The following is a 19,521-nucleotide window of genomic DNA, read 5'->3' on the forward strand; positions in this document are numbered from 1 at the left end:
TTCATTGCTACCGAGGGAGTTGTCACTTGTACATATTAATGGAGCCTTCAGAAGTGAGGAAAAAACAAACATTTTCTTGCTTGTTGTTATCTGAGAACAATAGTAGGGACACATGGTAGCAGCTTTCCCAGAGTGACAGTGTTTCATCCACAGCTGCAGGAGATTCTGCCACCTTTAAATGCCAAGGCAAGTGGGATGGACAGTTCTGAAGCAGTCCCATACTTGTCCTGTACTTGCAGGGAGATGCTGATCATTCTTACATAGGAAAAGAATTTTGCTTGAGCAGACTGCCCCAAAGCCATTGAATTGGCACAGAATTACTCCAGTGGAATGTACATTTCTGAAGAGTATTTTTAATGCACTCAGAGACTAATGTACCCATTTGTTACTAAAAATGAAACTAAGCAGCCATCAGAAATTGCAAGGAACTCAGGTGTCAGCTTGGAATCAGTTAACTTCTAGGTTCTCAGCCTGAGTTCTGTAAATGGCCTCCATGTTCATAACGTGGTTACAGTTGTGTGGAATCACTCCATGTGGTGTCTCTGGAGATTTTAAGTGTAAGCCTACAGATATGTAACTGAACAGATGAATAGTCAAGAAATTTTATGACTAAGCTAAATTACTGCACCATGTTAACAGAGTAATGATAGCCATAGCCATCCATATGGCCTCCATGTTAGGCATACTGACATGTTGATCTAGACTGTGACCACTCCAGGCTCCTCAGCTCCCCAAGGTGACTTATCATATAAAGATCTGCATGTTGGCTTGGCTTGAAGAAACATCTGATGCAGGAATTTTTTTCCTATTTCACATTTTAACATAGATTCTTTCCAGAGATACAACATAAAAAGAGCCGATAAAGTTTACATAGCGCATTCTGAAGACTCCTCACTTCCCCAGTGACAAGTCACTGCTTACCTTTAAGAAGCTCTTTAAAGCTGCTATCACAATATCACAGGTGAACAAGTTAGGAAAAAAAAAAAAAAAAAAGAGGTGTTCAGTAAAAAAAAAAACATTCAAACTTCTGTTTCATCTTTAGCACTTTTCTCTCACGTCTGTTCCTGTTTCTTATCTGTGCTAGAGAGCAGAGGCTCAGTGAGGACCAAGACATGTGATGATATGTGACTCACCTTCACCCGCTTTTCACTCAGGTGGCTTTTCCATGGGAGACAGTTACATGTGGCTTGCATTAGCAGTTTATGAGCCAGAGAAAAACATGTACTCCAAAACTTTGCAGAAGACTTCCCATTTTCTTTATGTTAGAAACTGCCTTTCTGGATTTAGAGGCCAAAGGCCATCCCATGTATTATGGATTATCAACCCTGTCTTGTTCTTTCAGTGCAGACAATTTTCTGAGGAAGAAACAGGCCAATGATGAGCATGCTTGGATGATCTTTCTAGTTATAGAAGAGATAGTAGAACTTGAGAAAATAGACTGATGTAGAGGATGGAAGATCCAACTTCATCAGAAATAATCTTTTATTGGAAAATAAGAAGGCGGCAACAATGAAGAGCTTAATGAGTACTTTCTCTTAGGCATGCATTTTCTTTGAAGTGGTTACTTCGGTGGTCACAGAATTTCTTAACATAAAACTGGGGACTAATGCAAGCATATTCTATGCTCCATTGACTTTTGATCTGAGAAAAAAAGACACTATTCAACTTTAAATAATCTTATTTACTTACAGGCTGAACTCAAATCTGGACTCATGTTCTTCCCCAGACTGCTGAGGAATAAAATCTATTTTGAGAGGTACCTGAGAAGTAATGGAAAGCCCACTCTGAACACAGGAATTGTTTAGTTTCAGCATTTATCAGGAGTTTTCTATCACAGACCACAAGGTGCATCCTTGTGCAGAAGCAAATAGCAGCCTGATTGGTTTCTTTATGAGCTGATGGTTTCCACTGCCTACTGACAGGCTTTGAAATACAGAGCGCTAATCACTGTGTAAGGACATGCCAATTTCATCTTGACATAAAGCATAAATTGCATAAATTCAGCCTATATAGAGAGTTGATAATGTAAGTGAATTAGTGGAGTATGGATTGTTGAAGCATAAGGAGACTAATGAACTATTAGCCACAGACAGAAATGTTATCCCAGACAAAAAAAAATAAACATTAGTATGCAATCAGTACGGAATGACCAATTGCTGCTAGTAGGGTCTATAATTCTGTACCTGTCAGAATAGTCAAAAAGAGTTTGTTAAACCAAAATGTTCAAACCTAGAATTTTACATTTTATTTATATTCTTGTACTTTCAGCATTCCATTCAAGCAAATAAGTCAATTTTTTTTAATAATGAACTTATAGTTTTACCTGTTGATTATCTGTACCTCAGCTTGTTCTGTTTTTCTCTTTTCAGGTAGTAAGCTATCCAGTACATAACTTTCATGAGTTGAAGGCTGTACTTAAAGAGTTGTCAGCCCCTTAAGATGCCATAAGTGAGTGTGAAGCCTCCCCCATAATCAGCTCTTGCCTCGAACTGGCTAAAAACCAGCTGGCTGAGCTAGTATATCCAAAACAGATATGCTGCTAACAGAAAAAGCCCCTGAGCTATTCTGTTACTACATACGAGCACCATCATTTAAAAACAAATCCCCAAATCATCTATTAGTCTACACTGGTTTTTGATAGCCCAATAACCACAAAATAGGGGCCACCTTCCCAGTAGATTGTGCTGTATCTTTACTGGATTTGACAGTTTGCCCCAGTTCACTTAGGATGACAAATAAACATTTTACCCTCTCCTTGACCAGCACACAGAAAATTTATCTCACTTATGTCCTGACAGTTGTGAGCAGCCAACCAGTGAGGTGGCTCATGAAGAGATATCATACAAGGGAGAACATCCTATAGAAGGTATCACTAGGTGCATTAATGACCACAGACATCACCATTTTGAAGTTCACAGCCTGCCTCTGCATCAGAAGGAGGCGAACATTCGTCCAAAGGCAACAGAATACAAAAACTCAGCCAGAAGATTTTGCTGACAGGAACAAGTTACTAATATCAGTTCTGCTCAGGGAAGAGAGATGAGAGCATCTGGATGAACTTCCTCGATCATCTCTTCCTAGCTTGCAAGAACAGCTAGCTTCTAAATTTTTGTGAGGCTGAATGACTGTTATGATCTCATCAATCTTAGCATGCTTCCTTCCACATTAGGATGGCTTGAGCATGAGGGATGAAAGGGGATAACTGCTAACAGTATCTTCAAAAGGACACGAGGTTTTCGTTAGACATAATAGTCCCAAGGGAGAAAGAGGAATCAAGTAACTGTGAAAAGTACCAGTCAGAAATGGACAAACTTAGCTGCTGTGAGGGGCTGAACGTGGAGCTGGGAACACCCATCCCCACCAGAGCAAGGAAACACCACCTCCACAGCTGTACTCCCATAGGGCCACTAGGACCAGGCAAATTACGTGGGGTCAGAAGCTCATAGGGTTTGGGCTAAGGACTATAACCTCAGCAACTGCTGGCTCTGCCTTCTCTCTGTACATACAGGGAATGGAAACCCTTCACACCACAAACTATTTGCAACTGCAGCTGCTACGTATTCATAACAAATGTCTGATTGCTAAAATTGTGTGCTGTAAGCAGTGTCATCTTTCGTGTCGCATAGGGACAACTATGTATTCTCCTCTGTGGCTGGGATACTGAGCTGTCACTCTGGAGTCATCCAGACTCCTGGGCCAGGAGCTGCTATTAACTAAGCAGGAAGGTCAGGCCCCTGCGGATGCCTCCTTTTACCCAGGGGCTGGATTCTAACGCTATAGGCATTACCAGACCTTATAGATTATGGATAGCTTCCAGAGCCAGATAGCTGTGCCTGCTGCCTCACTGCATCACAGTCATTTGCAGCCAGAACTGCAAACCACCCAAAAAACCTCTAGAGTGTACAGCGGTCAGAGTGCAGGCTGGTTACAAAGTGATGCCTTCCATGCTTCAGGCCTGGTACATTCACGTGTGCTGATCCCTGCACTGCGTGGGATCCAGAGCCCTTGGCACACTTCACTCCAAGCACAAGTGGGTGGTTGCACAGTTGTTCTGATCATGTGTCATGTTCAGGCACATGCTGGATGTCCTGGACTTAATAAAACATTTGGAACCATGTTGCTGCATGCACAGTGACAACTTGGCTGCGATTTCCTGGTGCTTATCAGCCAACTAACTGGGAGGTTTCCTCCTGAAGCAGTAGTCTGTCACACACGGTAACCAAATCTCATTGTCCGTCTTTCATCTTTCTCAAGCTCCAAATCTAGGTTTGATGGTCAGTTTTGAACTCAGAACCAAAGGCTCCTTCAGATGAGAAGGAAGCATCACTTGGTTTCTCTGCTTTGTGGCGTAAAAAATACCGGAGCCCAACTCTACTCCTGTGAATGGATGGACACACTGCATTATGCAGCATCTAACTTTAAAAGTTTCTGGAATAATTTTTAAAATGAAGAGAACTCCCACAAGATTTCCTTCTTGTTTACAGGACAAACGCTCCCATAAAATAAATTCAGCAGCCAAGGGGAGTGGTGGGGGAAGCTGAGCAGCACTCATCCTTAATTTGACTAGCAGCCACATCAGATGAAAATGCTCCTAGTGTATATGATGTGTTGTTGTTCCAACTGCGGTCTGTGTGTTGATGACCAGATGGACCAGAGCAAGCTTGTGCTGTGGGATCAGTGCGAAGAGGCACAGCAAGGTCTGTTATCAGATAAGAGATATCTTCTCCTGAAATGGAGTTTAATTAAGACACGTAGAGGATCTGAAGTATGGCTTTCATGCACATGGGAAGGATCCTTCCCCATTGATGATGGTGCTGAATCTGCATTTGTGAATGTTCTGAACAGATCATGTTAGGCGGGAATGAAATTCATTCACAATTACATTTCAGAAATTGACACAACATGATTCAGCATGAATAGTGCTATACTAAAAATAGAAGAAATGGTGGCTATGGAAACCACACATTACTCTTAGCTATTCCTCTACTATTCCTTTTCTATGTTTCTCTTACAGTCTTTCTAACAGTTCAAGTGAGCTTCTAATCCACAATACCATATTCCAGCATTCTACACTCTTCTAATTAAATCCCTTCTTACCTTACATCATTTATATTCTGCATCTCTCACCTACATATTTGGAACCATTTGAGGAATAGTAAATATGTTCATACCACAACACAAAAGACATACATCCACAGGGCTGCAGCCTGTGGGTAATTCTGATATTAATTTACCAATCACAGTGTTCTCCTTTATGACAGCATGATTTTATGTAATCTATTAACATTCATACCATAGATTCTTAAAGCATTTGGAATCACCTCTACTTGTGGATTATTTTCATAGATCAGTGTAACAGCTTATGAGAATACTGAGATGCTATTGACCATCCAAACACAGCATAAAGATGTTCATCACAGATATTTAGACTCATTACAAACTTTACAAGACACCCCTGTCTCCTTTTGTTTTAAATCCCTAGCACCCCCGCACACTGCTAGCAAGCTGTGCTGAACCCACAGGTGTTCCTGCTTAGGATGCCCACCTGCTGCTCTCCTGGCAGGCAGCGAAAAAGAGGAGGGTAGGGGACAGGTGGGTTGTATGGAGCGATCAGCCAGAGAGGAAGTAGCTCTGGGTTTTCATAGTTACAGTAGTAACCTTCTTACATCTGAGCTGAAGTAAGTGCTGTCTTTGTTTTGAGCTCTGGTTGAGGGAGAACTTCATGGGTTGTTTCCTTTGTTATGTGTCTAATGGTCATGTATAACAGTGCCCCAAAGGAGATGTGCTTTGAGGTTATTTCCTGCATGAGCTGAGATGTTTTGTGTTTGTATTTTGTTCTTCAACTTATTGCCTTTCCCCAGTTTGATGGTGTATGGGAACTGCTGAGTCACGGCCTGAACCTCTGATTGATCACCTGAAGCGAGCCATGAGTCAGCCAGAGGAGCACAGGTGAAGGCAATTCACCTGTGCTGCCAGAAGGGGTGGAGCCTGGCTCCACCCCTCCTAGACCTATTTAAGAGCTGGCTACCAGAGGCAAAGGATCTCTTCTGGAGATCACTTCTCTTGGTGTCTTCTGGTGAGCTCAGCCGAAGGGTAAGCTCTTCCACTTATTCTCTTTTGTGATCGTTGTTCACTTTGCCTAATTCTCTTGATTATATTGTGATTATAACATCTTGATATCTATTGATTATACAATTATATTGTGATTATAACATCTTGATTATACAGGTGGACAGAACAGTTACATAAAAACTTCTATAACTTTAAACCGCTTGCTGTGCTTTTCCCTGATGTCTATGGTGAGTTTAAATAAATAAGAGGACAGGATGGGTGTGACACTTACAGCTCTAGTAGCAGGAGTAAGAAAAGGGGTGGGATGTGGCTTTAGTTTCAGTGACAGATCGCTTGCCAATCTTCTGCAGGAACAGTCCTGTAAGTGGGATGGAAGAAAAGAACCCTACATGCTCTTTTTGATGGATCTGCCTTTCTCTGCTGCAGCCTTCTGTAAAAGGTAGGTGTCGAGTGTGCTGTCAGCTGTGGAAGATATGATGACCACAAAACCCAAGCAGATAAGTGCTTGAGCGGGGTGTAGAGGGGCTCTGCAGCTGGCTGCTGTAAGCTTTTCTCTGTCTCTCTATTTCTGCTGGTGGAGAGGTTACTGAGTGCTGGAGGCAGTAAGTTCCTCTGTTACGTTATGGGAGGGCAGAGGCTGTTACTGAAAAACAACTGCTGATGTTAAACTATGTTTTGGTTGGGAATACTCTGGTATTTACTTTGGTATTTAGCCTTAGATCTCAAGGAATACTTGAAATTGCTTCCAAGTGTGGTAAGTATGAAAAAGCCTGTCTTCTTCAGGTGTTTTGTGAACATGACTCTCTACTGGACTCAGAATGCTTTCCTGACATCTCTGCTGCCACTGTAGTTAACAGCAAGTCCAGATCAGAAGTTTAATTTTATTATTGAGATTTAAGAGGAAAAAAGTCTATAGACAGGGCAGGATACTGTCTGCCTTAAATCTGACATAGTACATTGCAACTTTCTCCTTCCTCTCAAATGTACATCCCACAGCATTTCTAAGCTTGATATGTCCTGTGCCTGGATCCTGTCCTTTATGTCACCTGCAGCAGGTGCTGGGCAACCAAATCATGCTGGACTGCAGTTTTCAGCCAGAGTTTTCCTGTGGCTTTGTGGCCTTGTCTTTATCCTACTAACAACTTCCTGTATGCCTTGCTCCTGATGCAAGCATCTGTCTGCAGCACAGAGGTGCTGCAGAGTAACACACAACAAATCACTTGACTCATGCACACCTTTAGCCTCTGCATTCAGCAATAAGACCTGCATTTGCACACTGGCTTAAAGAGGAATGATTTCCATAGCAACAGTGAGGGTATGTGGGATTGTATGAATGCTGCCTCAGATAGCACATAAAGCACCTTCTTATGAAATAACTGACTGCACAGGCACTGGAAAAACACTCACAATAGACTATGTGGAAGAAGTGTTGTGTAATGGTATTATTTGAAGCAAAAAAAACATTCCTGTTTTGTTTCAGGGATTACTTCAAAAAAATATATATATTTTTGCTATAGGGGATGAGGGAGTTCTGCTTTGTTTCTGTCAACTGTTAGTGAATGCAGCTGGTATAAGATCTGATGTGATTGCTTCAGCAGCACAGCGGTGCTTTTCATGAAGATCCAAAGGGATTACCTGGGGTGGACATTGAGGCAAAGAAATGACAGCTTGGCCAAGGGGTGGGAAGCAGGCTGTACTGGTAGACTTTAAATGGGAGGCTGCATTGTTATTGCTGGTGGGCAGACAGGGAGGGAATGCTCTAGTGCGTGGGGCTGCTGAGAAACAAGATAGGAAGTACATAAAGGAGAAAGTACTTGGGGTTTTATTTACATGCACATGCCTTTTTCACTTGTTGGGATTGTCCTGCTGTTTTCTGTAATTATTTTTGCTGTTTCACTGCTTTGCTTTACATAGCCCTGTGTTCACAGTCCAGCCTGGTGGCTGGGCACCTTTGCCATGCTCCTGAGGGGAAGAAGGGAGAAGTGCTCCTTGTGTTCTGCAGATCCAAGTGTGGTAGAACCTCAGCAGGGTAGGTTCTGCCTGCTCCTCATGAAGCTCCAGCAGCTGTGTCCCTGGGCAGGCAGCCTGCCAGCAGTGGTTTCCTGGATACGTGTCGCTGCAGCTCGTTATAAGGAGGATGAATAAGAGTAACTGTGCTGATTTCATCATTTCCTTCACCTCCTTCATTTCCTTCACATCCTGCACCTTCAAAGAAAGCAATTTGGGATGGGGAAAACTGTATGTTTCAGATACTTGGTTTAACATGTAGGCTGTCATAAATGTTAATAAATGTAACTGTTAGAAATCATGAATCCCATGTTGGAGCCAGATGATACAGGAGGTCTCTCTGCACAGGCTGTGGAATTTCTGTACTTTCCACAAGCACATCTGGGTAGGCTTGGACATCCCATCTTTCTAGATATTTTTTTTTTCAAATTTTATTAATCGATTGCTTGCTCTGACAGAGCTTATTCACTTAAACTTCCATGTGTGCATGCCAATTTGGCAGCAACAGTGAGATTTAAGAGCATCTTGCTTGGGGGAGGGGTAAAGGGTGACATGCTAATTTCTAAGTGTTTTGTTCTTGAATAGTAAAGGCATGTGACAGCCATAGCTGGCTGTGGGCTCTGTGTGTGGAGATTTGTCTGCAAAGCAGTGGCTGAAGAACAACCTGGGCACTCTTTGCAATCCCACTTTGAGAAGGCATGTTCTCTAGCCCTAGTTCTCTTGCTAGAGAGAGATCCTAGAGCTGTGTCTTCACTTAGAAGAAAAGCAGGGCACTCAAAAGCAGATGTAGGATTTCTCCATGCAGTATTGAGGAAGGCAAACAGTGAATGCTGAGATCAGTGATGGTAGGATCTTCCACCTCAACTGCCATTCAGTTTATACCTTGGGAGCAAAGAGCTATTTTCTTTTAATGGATATAATGTACCCCCAGCTTATGCTGTAAGAGGATAAAGCAATCTCAACATGACCTTGGCAGGTTTGCATATACCCTAGGGTGAGAGAGTCTAGACTTCGTATCTACCCTGAACATCTTCATGCATAACTACGTACCCTGAATGCTAGCATGTGAGGAGCACAGCTCTGGGGGCACCTTAGTGCCACCTGCAAGTGTGGTACGGCTGAATCACCTCTCAGTAATGCAGGCTGCCTTTGTCTGGAATTGGGTTATTGTCTTGCAAGTGTGAGTTTGTATGACTTGAAGTAAAAAGGCAAAAGATGAGGCAGAATATTACATGTGCTTGTGCAAGCACTGCCCTGAGGAAGGCAAAGTTCCTGAGATACTCCAATTTCTCTGTTTATCCAGAGGCTGTACCTAGCAGTGGGTACCAATCCAGAGTCACCACAAATGTATGACCAAGAAGGCTAAAGACTGGTAGCAAGGACAAACGGACCAAGTGCCTCGCCACTCTTCTGTTTTTAGATGTAGATGGACCAAAGGACCAAACTGGATGTGTTTGAGATGTGCTGGTCTGGTGCTTCCATAATGGGATGGGCTATGTCTCCCACAGAGGAGTTATGGGGAAGAAGTGGTGCATGTGATAGGTAACAGATGTACTGACTAATCTAGTTGGAGTTCACTGTGAATAGTATCTAAAAAATCTGATGCTTGGTGGTTGTCTTCCCAACCCCCAGGGGAAACTGGACTCTTCAAGAACTTCAGAAATCTATCCTCAGCTTTGAAGAAACTTTAGCTTTCCTTTGTGATAGTGCTCACCCAGCTTTGGCTGTGGGCCAGGGAATCTGCAGGCTCATGCTTGAATCCAAATAGTATTGCCTGGTAGTTTAATTTTCTGCCACTGCAGGCCTGCAGATAGCTGTTTGGATCCAGTCATCTGCAGGAAAATGCCTTACAGAGTATCTTTGAAGAGCTAAGCTGGTACCCTGTGGTGCTGCTGTTTGACATGAAAGAATTGCACCAATGGCTTTGGGGGGCAGTTTGACATGAAAACTCTTGGCAAGTGAGAACTGTATTATTAGCTCAGTGAGTGGAGAAGATGCTGAAGGCTGAGGAGTTGAGGGAATTTCTAGCAGCAGTGCTCAAAATGCTCAGGCCTCCCAGCAGGCTGGGCCTGCTGGTCTTGGCACCCTAGGAGCAAAAACTCAAGGCCTGTTCCTTCTGGACTGAGGACCCCATGTCTCTGCCAGCAGAGAAGAGGGAAAGGAGCTCCTAGAACAGCCACTGGAGAACTGCTCAGGTTCTACCAAGGCTCTGCTGTGCTGTGGTTGAATACTTGTTTGGTTAGCAGCCTTGAGGATGTGAAGCAGTTCAGCCTTGCAATTTGTTAAAACAACAGTCATCTTGTGAACAGAGCCTGAAGTACTGCATAGCAAGTGAGGCCTCTGCAAGGATGGGAGTGATCCTCTCGCTGCACCCACAGTTAACATTGCTAATGCTTCTGCAGCATCTCGTTACTTATAGGCACAAAATCCCCAGTAGTTTTCCTATTTGTTTCAGGCATTAGAGGGATGTGGTATCACTTCTAATAAGAGAAGATGCTGCAACTGTGTTTCGTTCTCAAGGAGTCTGGCTGCTTTTTGTAACAGTGCACAGTTCAATACTTCATATGCAGCAGGCACTGCCCTGCACTTTACAAAGGGCAGCTCTGCTCAGAACAGCCACTCCCCACTTACTCTTGAGCTCCAAAAGGTACTGGGCTGTTATCAGGGCTGCAGGCAGCACTCTGGTCATTTTGGGCACTGTCATGCATGGATGCGCTTCTGTTGTAGTGCTCACCCAGTTGTGTGCACCCATGCTCTATCCTATGGTGCTGGAGATGCTGCTAGCACTGCTCTATCTTTGCCATAGAGCAGTTGTGTTTGTAGCCAATGCAGAATTGGGATTTTTGACTGTTTCTTACAGTTAAGCTATCTCTATCCTGTCGAGTTGTTGCTCAAGTCTCCCATGGTCAGTAGGTTCACTTCAACATGCAGATTTGTGAAGGAGGTTAATCTTTCCTGTCTCCAAGATGTTGAAACAATTCTTCCACAAACTCACAAACACTCTCACAAAAAAAAGAGAACAATGCAACTTTTGACAAAACAAATTCCAAGAATGTATCTTTGTGCTTAAATGCGAGCATAGCAGTATGCGTGTTCTTAGGGGGAAAAATCTACCAAAACAAATCATTCTCCTGAACAAGGAGGTAAGAACACTCAGCGTACGTGACTGTTAAATGTGCTTTCTGATGCTGGACTGGAAGGCACTCAGCTGGTAAGCTGGTGCAGGAACCTAGACAGAATAGAACTGAAGAGATTTCAATGGATCAACGTGCTTTGGTTATCAGAGCACTAAGCAGTCTGCTTCAGTCCATATATTCAGTAAAAAGAGAAGCTAACAGTTGATCCAGTCTGAAATTCTCAGAAGTTAAATGAGGTTCCTTAGGGGTGTCTTGATCTTCTTGGATGGATGTGGAGAGTATCTTTATCAAGGATATAAGCTTCAAGCTTATGCTTGGATCAGCTCCAATGCTCTTTATCAGGCACAACTCCAAGCGTTACATTAGGGCGAGCAGTATGTTTGTTGTTTCCTGAAAGAAAGCACTCATTCATGCTTTTTTATTTTTAGTTCTTTTTTTTTTTTTAGCGTGGCAAAATTTAGAGGGAAAAAAAGTAGAAAACATCACCTGGGAAAACTATTGTGAACAAGTGTCTAAAATGGGGGTGAGAAAAATGGGCGCACGAGGTGTCAGGGAAGTGGACTTGCTATTCATGATGCAAGACAGAGGAATTTAGATTCCCCCCAGTTTGTTTCAAGACCTGGTGGTTCATCATCTTGTTTATCAAGGGTGAGTCATTTCAAACAGTGAACAACTGGCTATGAAAAGATAGAAAAATTGGAAAATGCTTACCTTAGTCTTCATAATTGACCTGAAGCAGTTGATCAACTTCTTCCTTCTGTTCTCTGATTTCATGATTTTACAGGGTTTTGAGCAAAAAACCCTGTAAACCCTGTAACCTAGAGTAAACCAAATGTAATGGGTAGAGGAAACACAGGCAGCGGCACTGCCTGGATGGGAGAGAAATGATAAATGTTTGAACGTGTGAAGGCCATCTCGCAAAATATTAGTGGGGAAATTGTGAATTTTTAAATGGAACTATTGAAATTAATTTGATAAAACCATAAGCAACTGCTTTCCTTGCTGATGTCTGTCTGGGAACAGAACTCCCTGGGATGTTTTTCATCATTTTTCTAGATGTAGGCTTTTAGAGTTTAGAGATTATTGTGATTTGTGGTGTGGAAGGGATTGTTAACTTGTTTCAAAACACTTATTCTAGAATTTCTTGCATCAGACAGTACCAGATGTCTCATAACAAAGCAAGGTTACACATTTATATTGGACTCTTCCAAGGAATTCAGTGAAGTTTTATTGTTGCTAAATGTATAGGAGCCATCATCAGGCTTCAACTGTGAAACACTAGGGGGATTATCACCCTCCTCTGACCGCAGCAGTAATTGTTCGTAGCTTTCTAATAAAGCTCCCCTGCTATTATCATGTGAATAAGGTATGGTATTAAAATTCTGACAGTGATAATGAAAACAACTTGTAGCTCTTGTCCCCAGCTGTTGGCTACTGAGTAATACAGGATAAAATTTCTTGCTGCTGACCTTTACAAGGTGCTTCAGGTTCAATCCCAGTATTGCCAACTGCAGTAAAAGCCAGTACTGTTTGTTTTCAGGTCAGGCAGAAAGTCCATTTTATGGTAATGATATGAAGGTACCAAAATACCTAATTCAAGGTAGACAGATACTTGGCAGCTGCTTTTAATCTGTAATGGAGTCCTATCAGGTCATAGGACTCTCACAGAAATGCAGCAGTAGGCTGCTCTTATCCTGTTTTGATCATCTTTTTATTTTAAGACAATTTTATCATTCATATAAACAAGTAATTCTTACTTCTTGGCTTTTCCTACTATTTCCTTTGCTTGTTTATTTCTTTCATATTAGAGAGAAGGTGCTGGAATTTCCCTTCTTCTATTCCAAATATTTTTCATTTTCTACTTTCATTTTAAAATAATCCTGAGGCTAAGCCCGCTCTGAAGGTTCTAGTTTTTAAATTTCCAATAGCTCTAAGTTCCCCCAATGTGAGCTTATTCTCTTTGTCTCCATTACTCACAATTTTGAGTTTGCTATTGCACAGGTGGCAGTTTCCTTTTGTTCACTTTCCATCTTCCCCTTTGCCTACAGTGTATTTCATATAGCACCCAGCCAGCTCTTCATCCCTCTTTGATCATTGCTAAATCTCAGAGCCTTAACGTTACTATCTTTCCACCTCCATTTACTTCAGAAGCTTAAATCCAAATCACAACCTAATCTAACCTACCTTTTTTACCTAAAAAACAAAGAATCATATACTTTTCCCTTCCTGTAGCCCTTCAGACCTTAAATATCCGCTGGGGTTGTACTTCTCTCCTCATTACTCTTGTTTTCATGCTGTTCTGAATTTTCTTCGAGCTTGCTCCTGTTGCTGTGCAGGACCCCCAAAGCCATTCAGATGTCCCCTGCAGGAGCAAGCTGTGCTGCTGCAGGATGCCTTCTGGAAAGCCTCCTGCGTGCCTTGACCTGAATTCCCATGGGAAAAAAGAAAAGAGGAAAAAAAAAAAAGAAAAAAGAAATTTCATCTCTTTATGGACAATTGTTCTTCATTTCTCACTTAAATACAGAAACGCAGTGGCAAGTATCTGCTGATGATAACTTTTTTTTTTTCCTGTCTAAAAGAAACAAATTCATAGCTCTTGTACAAATAGGATGTGGTGAACATCTTATGCTATGTGGTGTGCCACGTGAGCTCTTGAGTCTCTGGATTATTCCAGGATATAAACTTTGTCTATATATCAAGAAGTTTCCTCTGTTCTTCCAGTCTTCAGAGCTTTATATAACATAATACCTTTTTTCCATAAAACTCTATTAACCTTATTCTGAGTTTCTATTTCTGAATTGCATATTTGACTTGTCATGTGCAGAGGCTTGCTCAGGGAGCTCTTGGTTGGCACTTGTTAAATATGTTTGCAGATTAAATCCTAAATCCTGTTTTAGAAGAACATATTCATGTAGCCAGAGGCCATATGAATACCTAGATTAATGCTCATGAGGGTAAATAGCTTCTAATAGCTTTGTCTTTCTTGTTGTGCAAACAACAGTTGCCTTTCTACCAAGGGAAAGTACTGCAATAAACATAAAACACTAAAATATCCACAATTGGAAGTACTTCTGTCAACTAAAATTAGCTCTGTAGATGTGAGACAAAAATGTGAAGCATTTTAATATCACTTACATATGATTGTTGGCATCTGTTCTTTAAAGTTGATATAAGATCCCAGCAAGTGCACAAGTGCAGGAAGTAGCTTCGTCTGCAGAGCCATGCTTGCTTATCTGCACGGTGGTGCACTCAGGGATCTATTCCTAGGGAGAGAACAGAGTTGATCCCAACTGAGGACGTTACACGGACTCAGCCCTGAATCTGAAAGGAGACTCTATTTTTCAGGTCTTGAGCCCTGCCTCTATTAGAACCCTGAGCAGAAAGATAATGAGCGATCAGCATCCTAAGTGGAACATTTGCCTTACAAATTCATAGAGATGGGTGGGCAAGAACTGAGTATAGTGGGAAATTAGAAGAAGATGGAGACACTTAAAATAAAACTTTTGACTTAGTCCTGAAAGTAGAATACATCTTCTGCTACAGCTGCACCCACCTGTCTATCTTAATCTTTGCCATATGCACCGGTGGAGAAGAAGGAACATAAACTAAGAAACCACCTCAAATGCATACTTTGCCAGACTAAATAAATCGTATTTGGCTGTATGTGATGTCTTCCTGGGCCCTGCTTCCCCGTAAATGCTTTTCCCTCTGCTATCTGTCCTTGCACTGCTGTGTTCCCCATTAACATCTCCATGACAAGTCCCAGGCTGTTGAATTTGCTCTCACTTGAACCTCCTATACCTGATGACCATGCTTACTGTCACCCAGGAATAATGCTCAGATCACAGCTGGGTAAATCCCTTATGCTGCCCTTCCAAAACATTTAGTGTCCCCCAGTGGTGTCTTTGTATGTGCTTCTGTTCCATTCTGTCTCTGTGCTACTAGACTTTCTCATGCTCTGCTTTGAACTTCTTGTTGAGCAGCTCATAGTAACAAGGTAGATCTCAAGCTTACAAACAAGACAGGGGCTATGTACCAGTGGGTAGCTGTGGAAGTGCAGGTGGGACATCCTACGTGAGGCACAACAGCTCACTACAGCCCCTTGCCATAAATCAATCAGCTCCAGCTGGATGGGGAAACTCCACAAAACTCCCAGCACTGATTGTCTAAGAATAACGTGGCTTTAAATTCATTTCAGAGTACATCATGGCACTGTCGGCTTGTGTTGATACCTCCCTGAAACTGAAAGAAAGGTGCAAATTGGCTTTTGTGAACGGTCTTAAGCTCACTGCTACTTATATTCATTTACGTATTGCTCTTGTTTCTCTGCGGCTATCCTAGCACCTATACTTAATACCAGTGATATACTGAAACAGTGACTTTAAACAAGCATTTCAGAATCTGGGTAGAAAGCGAATACTGAAAACGAAATGATAAGTAGTTTCCTTCTGAAAGATAATGTTAAGTGTTGCTTGTTTTGTGGCAACTGGAAAGTCGCTGGTTGGTAGTGTCCAATATAAAATACAACTTGTATTGTCATGTCGTGTGTATTTTTTTTTTTATGTTTGAGATGGGAGAGGAGAAAAGAGCAACTCTAATTGATTCACAGAATCACAGAACTTCCCAAGCTGGTGGGGACCCATAAAGACTGAGTTCAACTCATGGCAGATATAACTCTCCTCCTCTGCTCTCATCCCAGCACCAGCTGATACAGCTGAGAATACAGAAAGAGGCTTATGGGCCACAAGTATGTTCCGAGTGATGGGGAGAAGGTATAAGCAGGAAATTTCAGCAGTGGTTGCTTTGGTTTTCTCTGAGATTTGCAAGCATTTTTCCCCATTATTTTTTTTTTAAACCAAATTTCTTCCATGCAGTCCAGTACTTGAAGCACAGGTAAATATTTTATGAGTGGTACAAGTAGAAACAGAAGAGGTGGCCACTGAAAGACTTTGGTTTCTTTGTCTGAAAATTGTCATGCAGACACTAACTTAGATTCTGTTGGACCAATAGCCAAAAGTATGATTTTCTTCAGCAGTAATCAATACCTATGTTTACTGCTTACACAAAGAACATGAAGCAAGAATACTTGAAAGATACAGAAGCAGCAATAAAATTACCGGTTTAACAGTTGTCCCACCTATGTCAAATAATTGAGTTTTCTTCAGATCCTTGCTAGCCCTGCAATTCGAGGTGGGAAAAGTATCTGAATCAACTGTCAAAAAGTATCTTCGTTGTTTTTGAAAGTCAGTAATTTCCACTAATCTCACCTTGATTTACTTTTAAATACCCTCAGTAGTGTGTGATAGTAACAACACCACTTACTCTCAATGACTGAGATTCTCTGGGTTTCCAACTTTGTTTTCTATGTCAGGCAGCTTTTCCTGTTCCAAAACTACATTTTAATAAAATTCTTGTCTTCACACTTGCACGAGTGTATGGCTTTTACAAACAGACTTCAGTAAGTTGAGAAGGTGAAAATTCAGACAGAACAGTAACTTTAGGAAATATTAAATTAGCATGTCAGCTCTGAAGGGAGGGTATTCTAATGAAATGGGATTTCATAAAATTCCTTTATAGGTTTTATTTGTGCCAGTAAAACTTGAGTTGTGGAGAAAAGGTATCCCCGTTTCGTCCAATTACAGAGAAGTTACATCTTTGAGAAGTGCCAGCTCTACTTGGAAAGCTCTCCTGTTGTTGATAAACAATTACCCAAACACATTTACCCTTTTTTTTGAGTTATACAGATGTTAATAACAATGAAGGAATGCGTGGACTTGTGAAGGTCCTTGCAGCTGAAATACATTTTGCACCTTGGATAACTGAAATTTACATTCTTAAACTGTGCATTGAGGATTTTCCCGTAAGTTGGTGTTATTTCTCCTATAATAGAGCCTTGGAGCCATTCCCCTTCGAGCACCAACAAGAATTTCCTCCAAGCTCTGCAAGCTAAGGGAATAGGTTGCAATTAGATCTGCCTAAATAATTTGGGGCTTTGGGATCATTAGATGAAAAAAAAAGTTGGGTTGACTCAAAGTGAAATTCTCTTGATTTGTCAGTTAAAAATAATAATAATAATGATTTCCTTGTAAGTTAGCAACTTCCAAAACAAATGGGAACTAAATGTCAAAATATTTGCCTTCCATTTTTTTTCCTTCTTGTCCATCATTATGCCCCACTGCGGCCCAATAGTGGATGTTTTCATCCTGTGGCACAGCCTCAGTCCCCAGTTTGTATCTTGTGACCCTGTAATAGTCTCAGCCCCTTCTCTCTCTGTGCTCTGTAAAGCACTCTTCTCGAAGAGAAGGACAACAGAAGTGTGAACGTTCATGTATATGTAGATTTTTGTGGTGGAAATTGTTGTTTGCTTTAATCAGAGCTGGCTTTTATTTGAAAGAAAGGCTTTGTATATTCACTGGTATTGCTGCCAAAGTTGTAAAATGAATGATTCAATAATTTTTCTTCTTGTATTCTGATAATAACTGTGAAACAAGATAATGTGAGAAAACTACAGGCTTCCTTCCATGCTTAATTGTATATGTGGAGTATCTGACTTAATGAATTCATTAAAATATTTAATTTTTAGCTTTGCCCTTTCAGAAAGAGAGTTAAAATCAGAGAACTTTGGTGAGGAATTCTATGAATTACATTATCACATCAAAATATATTAGCACTTATAAAAATATGGGTAAAGCAGAAAGAGAGTTTCTTGAATTGACTTTGTTGTATAAACCCCCGATGTAGAAGTGCTGCTTGTTGGTTTCCTGTTTAGATTTTTCTCAAAGTCTTAAAATGCACTTCATATTTCATGGAATCCCCTTTAGCAGAGGCTTACCATTGGTGTTAGGGAGGATGAATTCTCAGTTCCCTAAAGAACAGCTGCAAAACATCCTGAGTGTCTCAGAAAGCAACCCTTAACTTCGCTGTTCTGGTAACTTAAAGCCTGATGTGTGTCATCAGCTCGTAGTTTACTGCACACAGTACATCCAGTTGCACTGGAGGTGCTATCTCCTGTCTTCCTGGCAACCTGTTCTGCATCATATGTTCCTTATCAAACTCAAAACACAGCTTCCTCCCTCAGCTTTGGTCTTATCTCCTTTGCTCATTCAGCTTGAAGGCACCTGAAATGCAAGTTCATTGAGTTCTTTGCCGCTAAGGAGTGATACAAGAAAGGTCCTTTGGAAACAAGTCTGTAATAACATCCTGCAAGGCATGAGGTCTGGACACTGTCCTGCTCAGCAGACCTGTTCTCATGCCTCTGGCTGCGGAAGAAAAAGCAGAAATCCCAAAGGACCTGTAGAACATGTCCTCCCCAACTTAACCATTAGTGCGCTAATGCTAAATGGAGATACATTAATGTTGCCAACCAACCACATCAGGATTTATTTAATTTGTGGCCTAGCTTTGGTAACATAATTAAAACACACTATCCTCATTAGAAGAAAGGAAAGGTTTGTTGTACAAAAGACTAATTAGATTATTTATACCTTCAATGTCAAGAGCTTTAGAAATCAAACCAATAAGGATGTATAATTCATGAAAGCTTGTTTTCCTTTAACATGTAGTTACTAATCCAGAAAACAGCCACAAAATGGATTGCAATTTACCTTTGAGGAGCCTGTAGCTTCTCTTTTGTGGATTAAAGAAATTAAGTGGGCCTCATCAACTAAAAAAGCAGAAAAAATCACAGGGAAGAATCTAAACCACTTTCTCCACAAAATAGGAAAAATTATATTGCGCTCCTTTCAGCCCAGTTGATTATATACTTAGTGGTACTTTACTCCTTGCCACTCTTCCTGAAAATCCATGACTGTTTATCCCATGTGGTCTCTAAAAAAGCAACTGCATAGTTTTATTGAAGTGATAATTTCTGTATCCTTGGTCTGTCAATTGCCAGTTCTTCTGGGATGTGAAATGCACAAACCCCCAGCTATCTAGTATATTCCTACCACAGTGATCAAACACAGCCTTAACAGTCCGTACAGTGTGGGCTGTTTATTCTATTTAGCAAAGAATAATAAGAATTAAGAAAAACACATAGTTGAGATATATCGTAAGATATATCGCTATTACCTTAGACTGTTTCCTATTTAGAAAGTGCAAGATTTCTGTCTTGATTTTAATTGCATTATTAAAATTTGACTCTGCTATTGAGTTTTATGGCAGCTCAATCTGACAAGGTAAACAGAGAGACAGTGTCCAGTGATCAGAGACATAAATCAGATGGAAGGTGCCTATTCAGTCATGTAACTCCATAGCAGTTCTGTCTTCTGGGAATGAAGTGAAGGAGTCCTAGTGATGCCAAAAG

At 41.3% G+C, this 19,521-nt stretch overlaps 1 long non-coding RNA gene across 1 annotated transcript; it reads left to right on the forward strand.

Annotated features, from left to right (window-relative positions):
- Positions 1-1,037: 1,037 nt before the first annotated feature.
- Positions 1,038-10,591, forward strand: LOC125694168 (uncharacterized). Its single transcript, XR_007377440.1, has 3 exons — positions 1,038-6,093; positions 6,423-6,511; positions 7,987-10,591. It is a non-coding gene; the product is annotated as an uncharacterized LOC125694168 (long non-coding RNA).
- The last annotated feature ends 8,930 nt before the right edge of the window (positions 10,592-19,521 follow it).

The sequence above is a fragment of the Lagopus muta genome, chromosome 5, assembly GCF_023343835.1.
Source record: "Lagopus muta isolate bLagMut1 chromosome 5, bLagMut1 primary, whole genome shotgun sequence".
Classification (NCBI taxonomy): domain Eukaryota; kingdom Metazoa; phylum Chordata; class Aves; order Galliformes; family Phasianidae; genus Lagopus; species Lagopus muta.